At 38.9% G+C, this 14807-nt stretch overlaps 1 protein-coding gene across 1 annotated transcript in view; it reads left to right on the forward strand.

Annotated features, from left to right (window-relative positions):
* LOC126412093 (SURP and G-patch domain-containing protein 1) overlaps positions 1-14807 on the forward strand; it is a 167358-nt gene that overhangs the window by 45554 nt on the left and 106997 nt on the right. The gene's annotated exons all lie outside the window — the stretch shown is intronic.

The following is a 14807-nucleotide window of genomic DNA, read 5'->3' on the forward strand; positions in this document are numbered from 1 at the left end:
ATAAAGATTTGTATGTTATCCTGCCCATTTGACCTAAGGCTGTAGAAAATTTTATATTGTTGAATTGTTGAGGATTAACAATTTGCTTTGATGTCAATCTCAGTTTTACGTAATACTTTTCCCCTTCGCTTTTTGGTGAAACTTAATGCCATGGAATGACTTCTTGTTTTTATTATTGCAAATGGGATAGTAACAAGTAGCAGTGTATCAGACATATTGTTATATCACCCCTTATTAACTAAATATCCATATGCAATTTATGTTGGGAAACATACAACATAGTGTGGTAAACACATAACATAGTATGATACAATAATACAGTTGAAAAATTGGTGAACTGGGAACCTGACTGACAAGCAGGTTTGAAGTATAGTGATTGGTGCAGACATAACATCAGGAATGAAAATTTGATTCGCGGGACAGGAATCAACTCATAGCAAACAGGCTGATTTAGGAAGAAGCCTACATGCAGTTTGTTCAGAAAATACAAGGGGTGATAACTTACTGGATGTTTTTCTGATAAAACCTGATGACATATGGTAGAAAATACATGTCATTACTGAGTAAATGGCCAGAAGGCAGTAGTGTTGAAGTACACTTAGAGAGTAAAAAGCAGACAAAAACAGTAGTTGCTGAATATCACATAATTAATGTGGGTGCAAATAGAAAAGTATCTAGCTGAAACATTCAGTCAGTGGTTGACTACAGTAGATGATGCTAACAATATGTTATCAGACTAGCAGATTATATCAGAGTAGGAAGCAAAACATATTCCACTAAAAGTAATAAAGCACATCACCAGATCTGTTTTATTACTATAGAGCAGTGATGACAGAAAAAAGGATTATGCTTCCTGAAACAGCTAACATTACCAAGAGAAAAGGAGAAACGTGTATGGGTATATAAGAAGTCATACAGGAGCATTAAGGATTATTCCAATGTTCAAGCAGGCAACAAAATAATACCAAGAGATCCAGAAAAAGCAAGCTACTTAATTAGAAATACAGTAGCGTGGTGGATACAGCTGAGAAGTGTGTTGGGGAGAAGTCGAGGGATAAGAGGGATGTAGTCAACAGATTCACATATAACAACAGGGAAATATATCCTACCATAAAGGGGATAGGTGAAAAGAATTGTTGTGATGTTTGTTGCTACCTCCGGTGCACGATAATTTGTCATGCAGCTATGAATTTATCATTCACACAAAAGCAAAAGTGCTGTTTTCACTTTCATAAAAAATGTAAACATAGATCTATATTTGAATGTGCAGGTTTTATGTATTAGCAATGAATATTCATGCTTCAGTTCTTTATTCACCATGTCCAGTGGGAAGTAATATTTTCCCAACTTACTCACAGTGTCAAGTTTCCTCAGTAGCTGCGAAAAGTGGCAGGTTTGAAACAACATGCTGTTGCAATCAAACTTTCAATATCACAGCCCATTAGCAATGTTTCAAAGTGTATTCATTCCTTGTTTACTTGAAGTTATCACAGAATCACATGGCATGGCATGGCACAGCACAAAATGGTGGTGATGGACAACAGTAAAGAATGAATTTCCAGGTGTGGCCAACTTATAAAACACGGAATTGTTGACAAAACTGTAAGTCCTAGCCGAATTTGGGGTAAAACCAAAGAAAATCTTTTGATGATAGAAAGTCACCAAAGTGTATAGGGTATTGGCTTGTCCTGATGAGGTATATAAGGCAAGAAATGACAATCAACACCAAATAAGTGTGAAATCATGGAACAGTGAAGTTGAATATTCTTGTTTTGGTAGAGGGCTAAAAGGGTGGAACAGTTAACAAAATATCTTCACTCAGTTTCCAGAAAGTATCACTAAATTTAAATATCTGGTACAATAGTGGCAAAACACACAAGATTATGGAAAATAGGATAAGTGTAAATTAAGTATCATCTATTGCATGGTATACACTCCTGGAAATGAAAAAAAGAACACATTGACACCGGTGTGTCAGACCCACCATACTTGCTCCGGACACTGCGAGAGGGCTGTACAAGCAATGATCACACGCACGGCACAGCGGACACACCAGGAACCGCGGTGTTGGCCGTCGAATGGCGCTAGCTGCGCAGCATTTGTGCACCGCCGCCGTCAGTGTCAGCCAGTTTGCCGTGGCATACGGAGCTCCATCGCAGTCTTTAACACTGGTAGCATGCCGCGACAGCGTGGACGTGAATCGTATGTGCAGTTGACGGACTTTGAGCGAGGGCGTATAGTGGGCATGCGGGAGGCCTGGTGGACGTACCGCCGAATTGCTCAACACGTGGGGCGTGAGGTCTCCACAGTACATCAATGTTGTCGCCAGTGGTCGGCGGAAGGTGCACGTGCCCGTCGACCTGGGACCGGACCGCAGCGACGCACGGATGCACGCCAAGACCGTAGGATCCTACGCAGTGCCGTAGGGGACCGCACCGCCACTTCCCAGCAAATTAGGGACACTGGTGGTCCTGGGGTATCGGCGAGGACCATTCGCAACCGTCTCCATGAAGCTGGGCTACGGTCCCGCACACCGTTAGGCCGTCTTCCGCTCACGCCCCAACATCGTGCAGCCCGTCTCCAGTGGTGTCGCGACAGGCGTGAATGGAGGGACGAATGGAGACGTGTCGTCTTCAGCGATGAGAGTCGCTTCTGCCTTGGTGCCAATGATGGTCGTATGCGTGTTTGGCGCCGTGCAGGTGAGCGCCACAATCAGGACTGCATACGACCGAGGCACACAGGGCCAACACCCGGCATCATGGTGTGGGGAGCGATCTCCTACACTGGCCGTACACCACTGGTGATCGTCGAGGGGACACTGAATAGAGCACGGTACATCCAAACCGTCATCGAACCCATCGTTCTACCATTCCTAGACCGGCAAGGGAACTTGCTGTTCCAACAGAACAATGCACGTCCGCATGTATCCCGTGCCACCCAACGTGCTCTAGAAGGTGTAAGTCAACTACCCTGGCCAGCAAGATCTCCGGATCTGTCCCCCATTGAGCATGTTTGGGACTGGATGAAGCGTCGTCTCACGCGGTCTGCACGTCCAGCACGAACGCTGGTCCAACTGAGGCGCCAGGTGGAAATGGCATGGCAAGCCGTTCCACAGGACTACATCCAGCATCTCTACGATCGTCTCCATGGGAGAATAGCAGCCTGCATTGCTGCGAAAGGTGGATATACACTGTACTAGTGCCGACATTGTGCATGCTCTGTTGCCTGTGTCTATGTGCCTGTGGTTCTGTCAGTGTGATCCTGTGATGTATCTGACCCCAGGAATGTGTCAATAAAGTTTCCCCTTCCTGGGACAATGAATTCACGGTGTTCTTATTTCAATTTCCAGGAGTGTATTATTGTTTAATAACGTTAGGGACTTAATGTAATTGTGTGATGTAAAATGTCAAGTTCACCACCTTGATTACATTAAGTTACTAGCTGTTCAAGAAACGAGAAAATTTTAACTGTGGATAGTTATTGAGTACTGAAGGGAGAACGTACCATCAAAGTAAACAAGTCAGGGAATATGCACCAGCCTTCTGTGTCTGAATAAACTCTTCTAGGTGTACAAGTTGTTGCATAATTTCAAATAAAACACTGGAGCTTTTGACAGCTGTCGCTGCCATCGTCGTCAGGAGCAAAAAACCACTGACTGCCAGTGCTAGCACGGTATTCCACTTACAAGAGGACGATTACAAAATCTGGGAGGTGATGTGTGTGTGGACGGCAAGTTGTGAATTCGCAGCCACTTGATCTATGACAGAACCAATTATGTAAGGTGCCCCAAGGTACCAGTGCCACATTTGAAACTGCCACTCCCATCTTTCTTAAAGTGTTGAGCATCAGTTCAGTTACAGAATCTATAGTAGATTTCAGATCTCCATCTCTGACTCTTTGTACTGACCCTAAAATATAGAATCAAAAGGGTACATAATTTTCAGTTCCCATGTCTCAGTTAATGTGAACAATAGAAAGAATTTAGAGGGAATACACAATTTCGATTGTAACATGTAGAATTGTTCAGGACTCTTGCTAAGTATGTAAGACTTCTAAGAAGAGATTTCAGAGATCAGTTTTGAAATGAAAAGAAGTTAAGGAAAGTGATATGAAACTTTTCAGCTCACAAAATACAGAAATGATGATAGATTTGCAGATGTCCAATTTGTAAATTATGTCCACACAGTACAAGATGACCTAAAGTATATGAAGATATGACGGTTGCCAAACTCTGTGTTAGGTATGTTTCATGTTAATTATGTAGCAACCATCAGCCCAAGAGACATAATGTATGTCTGAAGAGTATCCAAACTTAACTCGGAGCATCATCCAACAAGAATTGAAATGAAATCAGACTTGTATCAAATCTTTTCTGTTAAAACTTTGAGGCTATCCACCGATGAACATCTCTTATGAAATTGGTTGTGGTAAATTACTTTTGAACAACAAACAGAAATGTAACTATATGGCAAAATGTTTTAAATATTTCATCAGCTGTGAGACCGCACAGAATTGTGACATTTTAAGATCTGCTGAGTAAACGTCGTGACTTGACCCTGCCAGATAAAAAGGAAAGAAAAAGGATCATAAAAACATCAACATTAACAAAACATCAGGCAAAGAATGTATCCAGTAAAAAGAAAGGTCTTTGGGAAAAGACACTATTTGTCAGGCATGTTCACATGATTCACAGCTGTGTTTAAAGTGATGCGATATAGTGTCTAGCTTACTATACACTGTGTTTTGTATCATACTTTACAGAGAGTGAACAGTGCTCACTGTATTTGAATTTTTAATCAGCTTTGTCAGCTTGAATTGCAGAATCATCTGATACGGTCTTACAGAACTTCACACCTTATTCTATACAGAGCAACACATTAGTTCTTATCCAAATGCTACCTTTAAGTGGAAAGTACATTTCACATTTGAAGATACAAAAGTGAAGAACAGTCCACAGATCTATGTAAGATGAAAATCACTATGGTTGGACTGCAGTAAAATCTGGCAGTGTTTTACGTTATTGCTTTAAATTGGAAGTGAAAAGCTGCTGATGCAAAATATACAATTAAGTTTATAGTTGTTTCTACATCTAAAGCACTAATAATTTGGTTGTTCCTTCTTTCAATTTTTGATTTCATACTTCTGGGAGAATGCACTACCACAAGCTGAAAAAAGTTCGTGTTTTATGTCACCACCATCTCTAGCTCCACAGAATTGTGCATACCTATTAAGAATCAAATTTTTGTTAGGTGATTCATATATAGTGAAACCAGTAGCTGTGTTTTGAAGAATCTTTCCCTGGACCACTTGATCTCTCTCAGTCAAGCTTTTAAAGTTCTTCTATATAACAGTGTGTAATATTTCTACTTTCATTTTGCTATTTAAACTGAAAGAACACTAAAAGGATACAAGAAAATATGGATTTTTAGTTCCCTGTTACTACAGACCAACGAAAAGAGGTGGACTAAGGGAAAACACACTCACGAAAATGCAACTCACACACACGAGTTGCGTGTGCGCGTGTGTGTGCGTGCGTGCGCGTGCGTGCGTGTGTGTGCGTGCGTGCGTGCGTGCGTGCGCTTATGTGTGTCTATTGTTGACAAAGGCCATTGGCCAAAAGCTTTAATTGTGAAGATCTTTATGTTGTACCTATCTGCGACTCAGCATCTCTGCTGTATGGTGAGTAGCAACTTCCCTTCTGATAATATTGTTACATTCCATCCTGGATTTTCCATTGTTGGACTACGGGAATGTATTTATCTTGCATCAGTTTGCTTACCAATGGTGACGTTTTTCTTGATTTAAATACGTCATTGGTGAAAAATATGTGAAAGGGGTTCCTAAAACTAAGTAGTTTGTCTAGCTGAAAGGACGTGTATACAGTGTTCTAAAAATTCTCTTGGGATGCTCTAATAAAATCACAAACAATATTAATCTGTCATACTCCAAGCAGTTGCTGACGTCTACTATTAGTTCTCGGTGCTGGTTCCTGTGGCAAAAAACATGGTAGGGGTGTGTTCACACAACATACGTTGTATAGAAAACTGAAAAATACTGAATTTGCTACGAGCGCGTACTATATTTCTAAGAATGCAAAATAAAATGCCATATGTCACTTCGGGAGTTACTTACCTCCTTGTTATAGAACTTAATAGACAGCCTTCTGTTCAGAAAAGTTTGGACTGTGGGAAAAGTTAATACAGTTGTATGCCCTTGAGAAAAAGATTTGTTAAATAAACATTTGGGATAATGACAAATAAATGGAGACTATACTCCTCAGAGTGCCTCATTTCCTAATCTAATTCTCTCAGCATCACCTGATTTTATTCGACTACATTCCATTACCCTTATTTTACTTCTGTTGATATTCAACTTACAATCATTTTTAAAGACACTGTCCATCCCATTCGGTTGCTCTTCAATGGCCTGTGTCATCTCTGACTTAATTACAGTGTCATTGGCAAACCTCAAAAGTTCGTATTTCTTGTTTTAGAACATTATTTCCTACACCAAATTTCTCCTTGCTGAGTGTAAAAAAACAAATAATATTGGGAGTAGGCTACAGTCCTTTCTCACTTTCTTCTCAACCACTGCTTTCCTTTCAGGCCTTTCAACTGTTAGAACTGCAGACTGGTTTCTGTACAACTAATAAATAACCTTTTGCTCCTGTGTTTTATCCCTGTTACCTTCAAAATTTCAAAGACTGTGGTCCAGACAACATTGTCAAACCCGTTTCTCTAAATATACAAAAGCTATAAATATAGAGTGTAGTTTCAGCTCTCTGAGACTGCAGATGTGTGTGTAACTTGCACTTGCGTGAGTGTGTGTGTGTGTGTGTGTGTGTGTGTGTGTGTGTGTGTGTGTGTGTCTACTCCTGACAAAGGCCTTAACTATGACGTATGAAACTGATGGTTTAGTGGTATCATTTAAACCTTTCAGTACCTGTCTTCTTTTGATCTGGAATTATTCCTTAAACCTTTCAACACCCGCCTTCTTTTGGTCTGGTATTATTGCATTCTTTTTGAAGTCTAGGAGTATTTAACAAGTTTTTTACATCTTGCACACCAAGCGTAGCAGCTGTTCCAGTGGTGTTGTTTCCACCTAGGTCTTTCAGTGCTCTGTCAGTGTTAGCAATGATTAAATTACACTGTGCAGAAAATTCTACCAGGTTGCTTCCTCTTTCAATCCTTTCCCTCAGTCCATGTTCTACTATGGTTCCTTCTCTACCTTTTCCGACTACCAAATTCCAGTCACTTAACACAAATAAATTTCCATCTCCATTGACAATGTGAATAATTTCCTCTGTCTCATAAATTCTTTCAATCTCTTCATCTGTGGAGCTAGAGGGCATGCAAACTGGTAATAGTCCAGTGAATACTGGATTTGTGCTTATCAATCCATTCACGTTTTTGTTCATAGTAGCTTTCCGGCATTTTTATTTTCTTATTTGTTATTAGGCCTACTCCTGCATTATCCCTATTTAATTTCGTGTTGATAACTGTAAAAAAATTGAGGATGTGTTAAACGTTGATCAATTTGGCTTTAGGAAAGCTAAAGGTACCAGAGAGGCAATTCTGACATTTCGGTTGACAATGGAAGTAAGACTAAACAAAAATCAAGACACGTTCATAGGATTTGTTGACTTAGAAAAAGCATTCAACAGTGTAAAAAGGTGCAAGATGTTCAACATTCTGAGAAAAATAGGAATAAGCTGTAGGGAAAGACAGGTGATATACAATTTGTACAAGGACCAAGAGGGAACAATGAGAGTATGAGGCAAAGAATAAATTGCTTGGATTAAAAAGGGCATAAGACAAGGATGTAGTCTTTTGCCCACGCTGTTCAATGACTACATAGAAGGAGCAATTACGGAAATAAAAGAAAGGTCGAATTAAAATTCAAGATGAAAGGATATTAATAAAAATAATCACTGATTACATTGCTATCCTTAGTGAAAGTGAAGAAGAATTGCAGAATCTGGTGAATGGAATAAGCAGTCTAATGATTATAGAATAATAATTGAAAGTAAACTGAAGAAAAATGAAAGTAATGAGAAGTGGCAGAGATGAGAACAGCAAGAAACTTAGCATCTGGATTAATGAAAGCGAAGTAGGTCAAACTAAGGAATTCTGCTACCTAGGCAGCAAAATAACCCATGACAAATGGAGAAAATAGGACGTAAGAAGCAGACGAGCAATGGTGAAAAGGGCGTTCTTGGCCAAGAAAAGTCTACTAGTATCAAACATAGACCTTAATTTGAGGAAAAAATATCTGAGCGTGTGTGTTTGGATGACAGCATTGTGTAATAGTGAAACATGGAAGTGAGAAAACCAGAAAAGATGAGAATCAAAGCATTTGAGATATGGTATTACAGAAGAAAAGGTGGTCTGATGTGATAAGGAATGAGGAGGTTCTCCAAAGAATCAGTGAGGAATGGAATGTATGGAAAACACTGACAAAAGGAGGGAACAATATGGTAGGACATCTGTTAAAAAAACCTATACTGACGTGTTCTTCTTGCCACCATAATGCCCTGATTCCCATTATATCTAGGGCTACCTTAAATCTATCTATTTCCCCATTTTAAATTGTCTAATCGACCTATCCACTTAAAGAATCTAACGCTTCACTTTTGGTCCCTTGGAGTGATAGTTTTTTCCCCCCTAATGACAAGATTCTGCTGATTAGTACCCTCCTAGAGATATGAATGGGGACTATTTTATCCCCAGAATATTTTATCCAACTTTTGGTCAGGTGAATACAGGGTTATAAATACAAAATCAAATATGGGTAATGCAGGAGCAGGTTTAATAATGAATAAAAAAAATAGGAGTGCAGGTAAGCTACTACAAACGGAATAGTGACGCATTATTGTGACCAAGATGGACATGACCCACGGCTACTACAGTAGTACAAGTTTATATGCCAACTAGCTCTGCAGATGATGAAGGAATTGATGAAATGTATGATGAGATAAAAGAAATTATTCCGGTAGTGAAGGGAGACGAAAATTTAATAGTCATGGGTGACTGGAATTCGAGAGTAGGAAAAGGGAGAGAAGGAAACATAGTAGGTGAATATGGATAAGCGGTAAGAAATGAAAGAGGAAGCCGCCTAGTAGAATTTTGCACAGAGCACAACCTAATCATAGCTAACACTTGGTTCAAGAATCATAAAAGAAGGCTGTATACATGGAAGAATTGTGGAAATACTATAAGGTATCAGATAGATTATATAATGGTAATGCAGAGATTTAGGAACCAGGTTTTAAATTGTAAGACATTTCCAGGCAGATGTGGACTCTGAACACAATCTATTGGTTATGAACTGTAGATTAAAACTGAATAAACTGCAAAAAGGTGGGAATTTAAGGAGATACGACCTGGATAAACTGACTAAACCAGAGGTTGTACAGAGTTTCAGGGAGAGCATAAGGGAACAATTGACAGGAATGGGGGAAAGAAATACAGTAGAAGAAGAATGGGTAGCTCTGAGGGATGAAGCAGTGAAGGCAGCAGAGGATCAAGTAGGTAAAAAGATGAGGGCTAGTAGAAATCTTTGGGTAACAGAAGAAATATTGAATTTAATTGATGAAAGGAGAAAATATAAAAATGCAGTAAATGAAGCAGGCAAAAAGGAATACAAACGTCTCAAAAATGAGATCGACAGGAAGTGCAAAATGGCTAAGCAGGGATGGCTAGAGGACAAATGTAAGGATGTAGAGGCTTATCTCATTAGGGGTAAGATAGATACTGCCTGCAGCAAAATTAGAGAGACCTTTGGAGAAAAGAGAACCACTTGTGTGAATATCAAGAGCTCAGATGGAAAGCCAGTTCTAAGCAAAAAAGGGAAAGCAGAAAGGTGGAGGGAGTATATAGAGGGTCCATACAAGGGCAATGTACTTGAGGACAATATTGTGGAAATGGAAGAGGATGTAGATGAAGATGAAATGGGAGATACGATACTACGTGAAGAGTTTGACAGAGCACTGAAAGACCTGAGTCGAAACAAGGCCCCGGGAGTAGACAACATTCCATTAGAACTACTGATGGCCTTGGGAGAGCCAGTCACGACAAAACTCTACCATCTGGTGAGCAAGATGTATGAGACAGCTGAAATACCCTCAGACTTCAAGAAGAATATAATAATTCCAATCCCAAAGAAAGCAGGTATTGACAGATGTGAAAATTACCGAACTATCAGTTTAATAAGTCACAGCTGCAAAATACTAACACGAATTCTTTACAGACGAATGGAAAAACTGGTAGAAGCTGACCTCGGGGAAGATCAGTTTGGATTCCGTAGAAATGTTGGAACACGTGAGGCAATACTGACCTTACGACTTATCTTAGAAGATAAGATTAAGGAAAGGCAAACCTACATTTCTAGCATTTGTAGACTTAGAGAAAGCTTTTGACAATGTTGACTGCAATACTCTCTTTCAAATTCTAAAGGTGGCAGGGGTAAAATACAGGGAGCGAAAGGCTATTTACAATTTGTACAGAAATCAGATGGCAGTTATTAGAGTTGAGGGGCATGAAAGGGAAGCAGTGGTTGGGAAGGGAGTGAGACAGGGTTGTAGCCTCTCCCCAATGTTATTAAATGTGTATATTGAGCAAGCAGTAAAGGAAACAAAAGAAAAATTCGGAGTAGGTATTAAAATCCATGGAGAAGAAATAAAAATATTGAGATTTGCCGATGACATTGTAATTCTGTCCGAGACAGCAAAGGACTTGGAAGAGCAGTTGAACGGAATGGACAGTGTCTTGAAAGGAGGATGTAAGATGAACATCAACAAAAGCAAAACGAGGATCATGGAATGTAGTCGAATTAAGTCGGGTGATGCTGAGGGAATTAGATTACGAAATGAGACACTTAAAGTAGTAAAGGAGTTTTGCTATTTGGGGAGCAAAATTACTGATGATGGTCGAAGTAGAGAGGATATAAAATGTAGACTGGCAATGGCAAGGAAAGCGTTTCTGAAGAAGCGAAATTTGTTAACATCGAGTATTGATTTAAGTGTCAGGAAGTCGTTTCTGAAAGTATTTGTATGGAGTGTAGCCATGTATGGAAGTGAAACATGGACGATAAATAGTTTGGACAAGAAGATAATAGAAGCTTTCGAAATGTGGTGCTACAGAAGAATGCTGAAGATTAGATGGGTAGATCACATAACTAATGACGAGGTATTGAATAGAATTAGGGAGAAGAGGAGTTTGTGGCACAACTTGACAAGAAGAAGGGACCGGTTGGTATGACATGTTCTGAGGCATCAAGGGATCATAAATTTAGCATTGGAGGACAGCGTGGAGGGTAAAAATTGTAGAGGGAGACCAAGAGATGAATACATTAAGCAGATTCAGAAGAATGTAGGTTGCAGTATGTACTGGGAGATGAAGAAGCTTGCACAGGATAGAGTAGCATGGAGAGCTGCATCAAACCAGTCTCTGGACTGAAGACCACAAAAACAACAACATTTTATCCAAGAGGAGGCTCTCACCATTAAGCCATACAGTAGATCTACATTGGAAATGTTAGTGTCACTCTCTTGGCCATGGGATTCCTGTACAAGATAAGTCAGGTAAAATGTTTTTGCATGTTATGTGCCTACTTTGAGAAAAGAAAACATAATGGTGGGCCAATTCTCTCCATTGATCAAAATAACTGCTGCATATCTGAACATAAACGAAAACACTGCTATGAAGATTGTCGAGAAAATGGATTGGGAAGAAGATAAGCTAGAACATCTATGGAAAAAGATTGTATGGCCAGGTGGATTACTATCATAGATTTGTTTGTGAAGTATACAGTAAGTTGTCGTGTTTACTATTAATATTACAGAAAGGAACAGCAACACACAAAATTGTTGAGCTCCTGATGTAGCTGTTCCTTTTCCAGGGAGGCATGAATTGCTCTTTCACTGTTCTACAGAACATTGTATTCTCTGTGGACACTTTTGTAGCTGAAAGCCATTTGTCAAGAAGTTCCAACCTGTATTTGGGTGACTATGGTAACATACTTGATTTAGGCTCAAATTGTTTCATTGACAGGAATAATAATAAAACCCACTCTTTCTGCAGTTGAAGTGCTCACCCACGAAGCTGTTGGTAGTGCCACCTCTTCAGACAGGAAGAAAGCCATCAGTCATATATAATGCATAATGAAAAATGGCAGAATTAAGCTCTTTTGAAAAATTTGGTGAATGAAATAATCACATCATTAAGTAAAGACACTTGACAGTGTCACTTCAAGGATCTGAGTTAGTGATGATTTTAATATCAGTACTTTCCCCATTTTCACCACAAAAAAGACGCATACGCAGATTGAGCTTAATATTTTTTTTTTTTTTTAGTGCATGGGTTAAGGAACTGCATTGAAGAAGTATATTTTTGTCAGCTCTAATACAAAAGTTATTATGAGAAATTGAGTCAGAGTGAAGTTAATCACAGGAATTCAGTCATTACCATGCAAAAGTACTCACTCTTATTATTTACATTATAATTGCTACAGTACACAAGATGTGTCATTTGTAATGCTATTCATTGTTCTTCCAAACCAATAAGATAAGTATTATCATGCCAGTTAATATGTATAAATTTTGTTGTTTAAGGAATAAGTACAGAGGCTGATCAGAAAAGTAATAAGTTTATATAAACTTAGCCTTATGTTTATTGTAATGAAACCATACTGGTGACTGTTTAGCATTTGATGTGCATGCAGAGTGTTATGCATAACACTTGACTGAAATTGCCTCTGGATCATGGGATCCTAGGTTAGATTCCATGCCAGGTTGGGGACCGGGTGTTTGTGTTGTCTTCATCATCATCATCATCATTCATGACTGTCGAGATTGGGCCGTGTCGAGATTGGGCCGTGTCGAGATTGGGCCGTGTCGAGAAGTCATCGGAAGATCATTCATATAGGTTAAGAACAGACCTACTAATGGTCATTGTGGGACACCATGTGTTACATAGCTTATCTTGAGGGTAGTTTAAAGTCTGACACGATTTCAGTGACTTTACTAGTCTCATACAGATATGATGTTATGTATATAGATTTTGTATATATAAACTATATGAAACCAGAAAAGTCTCTGAAATTCTGTCATTTCATTTGTATGGGTACCCTTCCCTGGGTTTCAGGCTGGATCACCCATTTACGTTCAACGCTGAGGTGCTATTCCAGAACGTGGAGCGCAACAGCAATTTTGTTCCTGTGTAAGGGGGTTAAAGTAGACTGGGATGGCAGTGAGAATTTGAATCGAGCAGAGAGGCATGCTAGGGTAATCTGTGCAGTTGTGTGAACCACTGTACCAAGGTGGCTTAGTGGCTAACGCACCTGCCTAGTAAGCAGGAGACCCGGGTTTGGATTTTTGTAGATCTTATAACCTGATATCTTTGCTTCATAAATGACTGAATTTCTTTTGATTATATGATATAGTCATTGTGTTGCATCAAGTTAAGTAAAACAATGCGCAAAATTTTAAAATATCTCGCAGGGTTAAAACGCACGGCAGGTAGATTGGTTTTTGCTCATACATTGCAGTGAATGAAATATAGATACGGTATTGAAACTTAATTTACAATTGAGAGCACCCATTGGGTTTCATATCCAAAGACACACCCTTTCACATCCTTGTGCATTGCTAATCACGTGGTCATGACAATCATCATGTCATGAATGATTCAACATAGGGTCATTCCATGTCAAATCAAAACACTTTAAATAAAAATTTGACCTCACCCTCTTAGCTTTTGCTGAAAGTTGGTACACTTATAGTGGGTACTGAAACTTTTTTACCTCAAACCATTCCTGAAAATGGCTATGTAAACTTTTCAAAAACTGGCCAAAAATGCGTGAACGGACTTTTTTAAAATTGCCCTAGGAGCTGCCCTAATTGAGCTATAGAGCTGTGAAAGGTGTCATTTTTCAGCATTTTTCATGCTCTTTCCAGTGATATACAAAAAAAATGTAGCTTCTAAGTAATAACCTTTTTGAAAATACTAATTAATATTTTGATTTAATTTTTTTACAAAAAGTACATAATTGAAAATTTTCAAAATATTTCCATAACTACTTCATACATGGCAAAATATAAATGTGGGATGATGATGGGTTCATTGTTAAAAAAAATTATCCCGGACTCTTGTTTTTTACTAACAGCTATAGTTTGACCAAACTGATCTTTAACAAACAGGAATTTCATTAAAATATACCAAAAGGTAAGTAAAAAAGTACTAGAAATATCAAAATATCACCTTCTTGAAACAAAACTAAACAACATTTTCTATAATTGATTACTTATTTTTTTAGTTTCTTACAAAACTAATAGTCTATTAACTGGCAAAACGAAATGTTGAGTGTGGGACCTATGGCTAAGATTTAAATAAGGTGTGATGTAATACTTCTGGTCAAAAAATTCACATTTCATTAGCACAGATTTTAGCCACTGTATGAAGGCTGAGCATGCTTGTGTTCCTGTCTATGTAGGCAGCAGGCTGTGAACAAGTTGAAACAAGCACAGCTCTTGATGTCTGTGCATTCATTCAGAGACTGGAGCCATTGTTGAGAGGATACGAGACTGTTACCTTCTAAGGCTTAGTGTGCCTGTAGCATTATTGTGCACTGTGGTTTTAGTGCAAATCAATTGTTACCTCTGCGTTGACCAGTTTGTATCTAGTATATTTAATAGTTCATTTACAAGTAAATCTATAAATTGAAGGAGAGTTTATAAGTGGTTTTTGTAACAATATGGAACCAAGTAAAAAGTGCAGTTCTCTAAGAGTGCAGTGTTGTAATCCATTGAA

The sequence above is a fragment of the Schistocerca serialis genome, chromosome 7 (genome assembly GCF_023864345.2).
Source record: "Schistocerca serialis cubense isolate TAMUIC-IGC-003099 chromosome 7, iqSchSeri2.2, whole genome shotgun sequence".
NCBI classification, from domain to species: Eukaryota; Metazoa; Arthropoda; class Insecta; order Orthoptera; family Acrididae; genus Schistocerca; species Schistocerca serialis.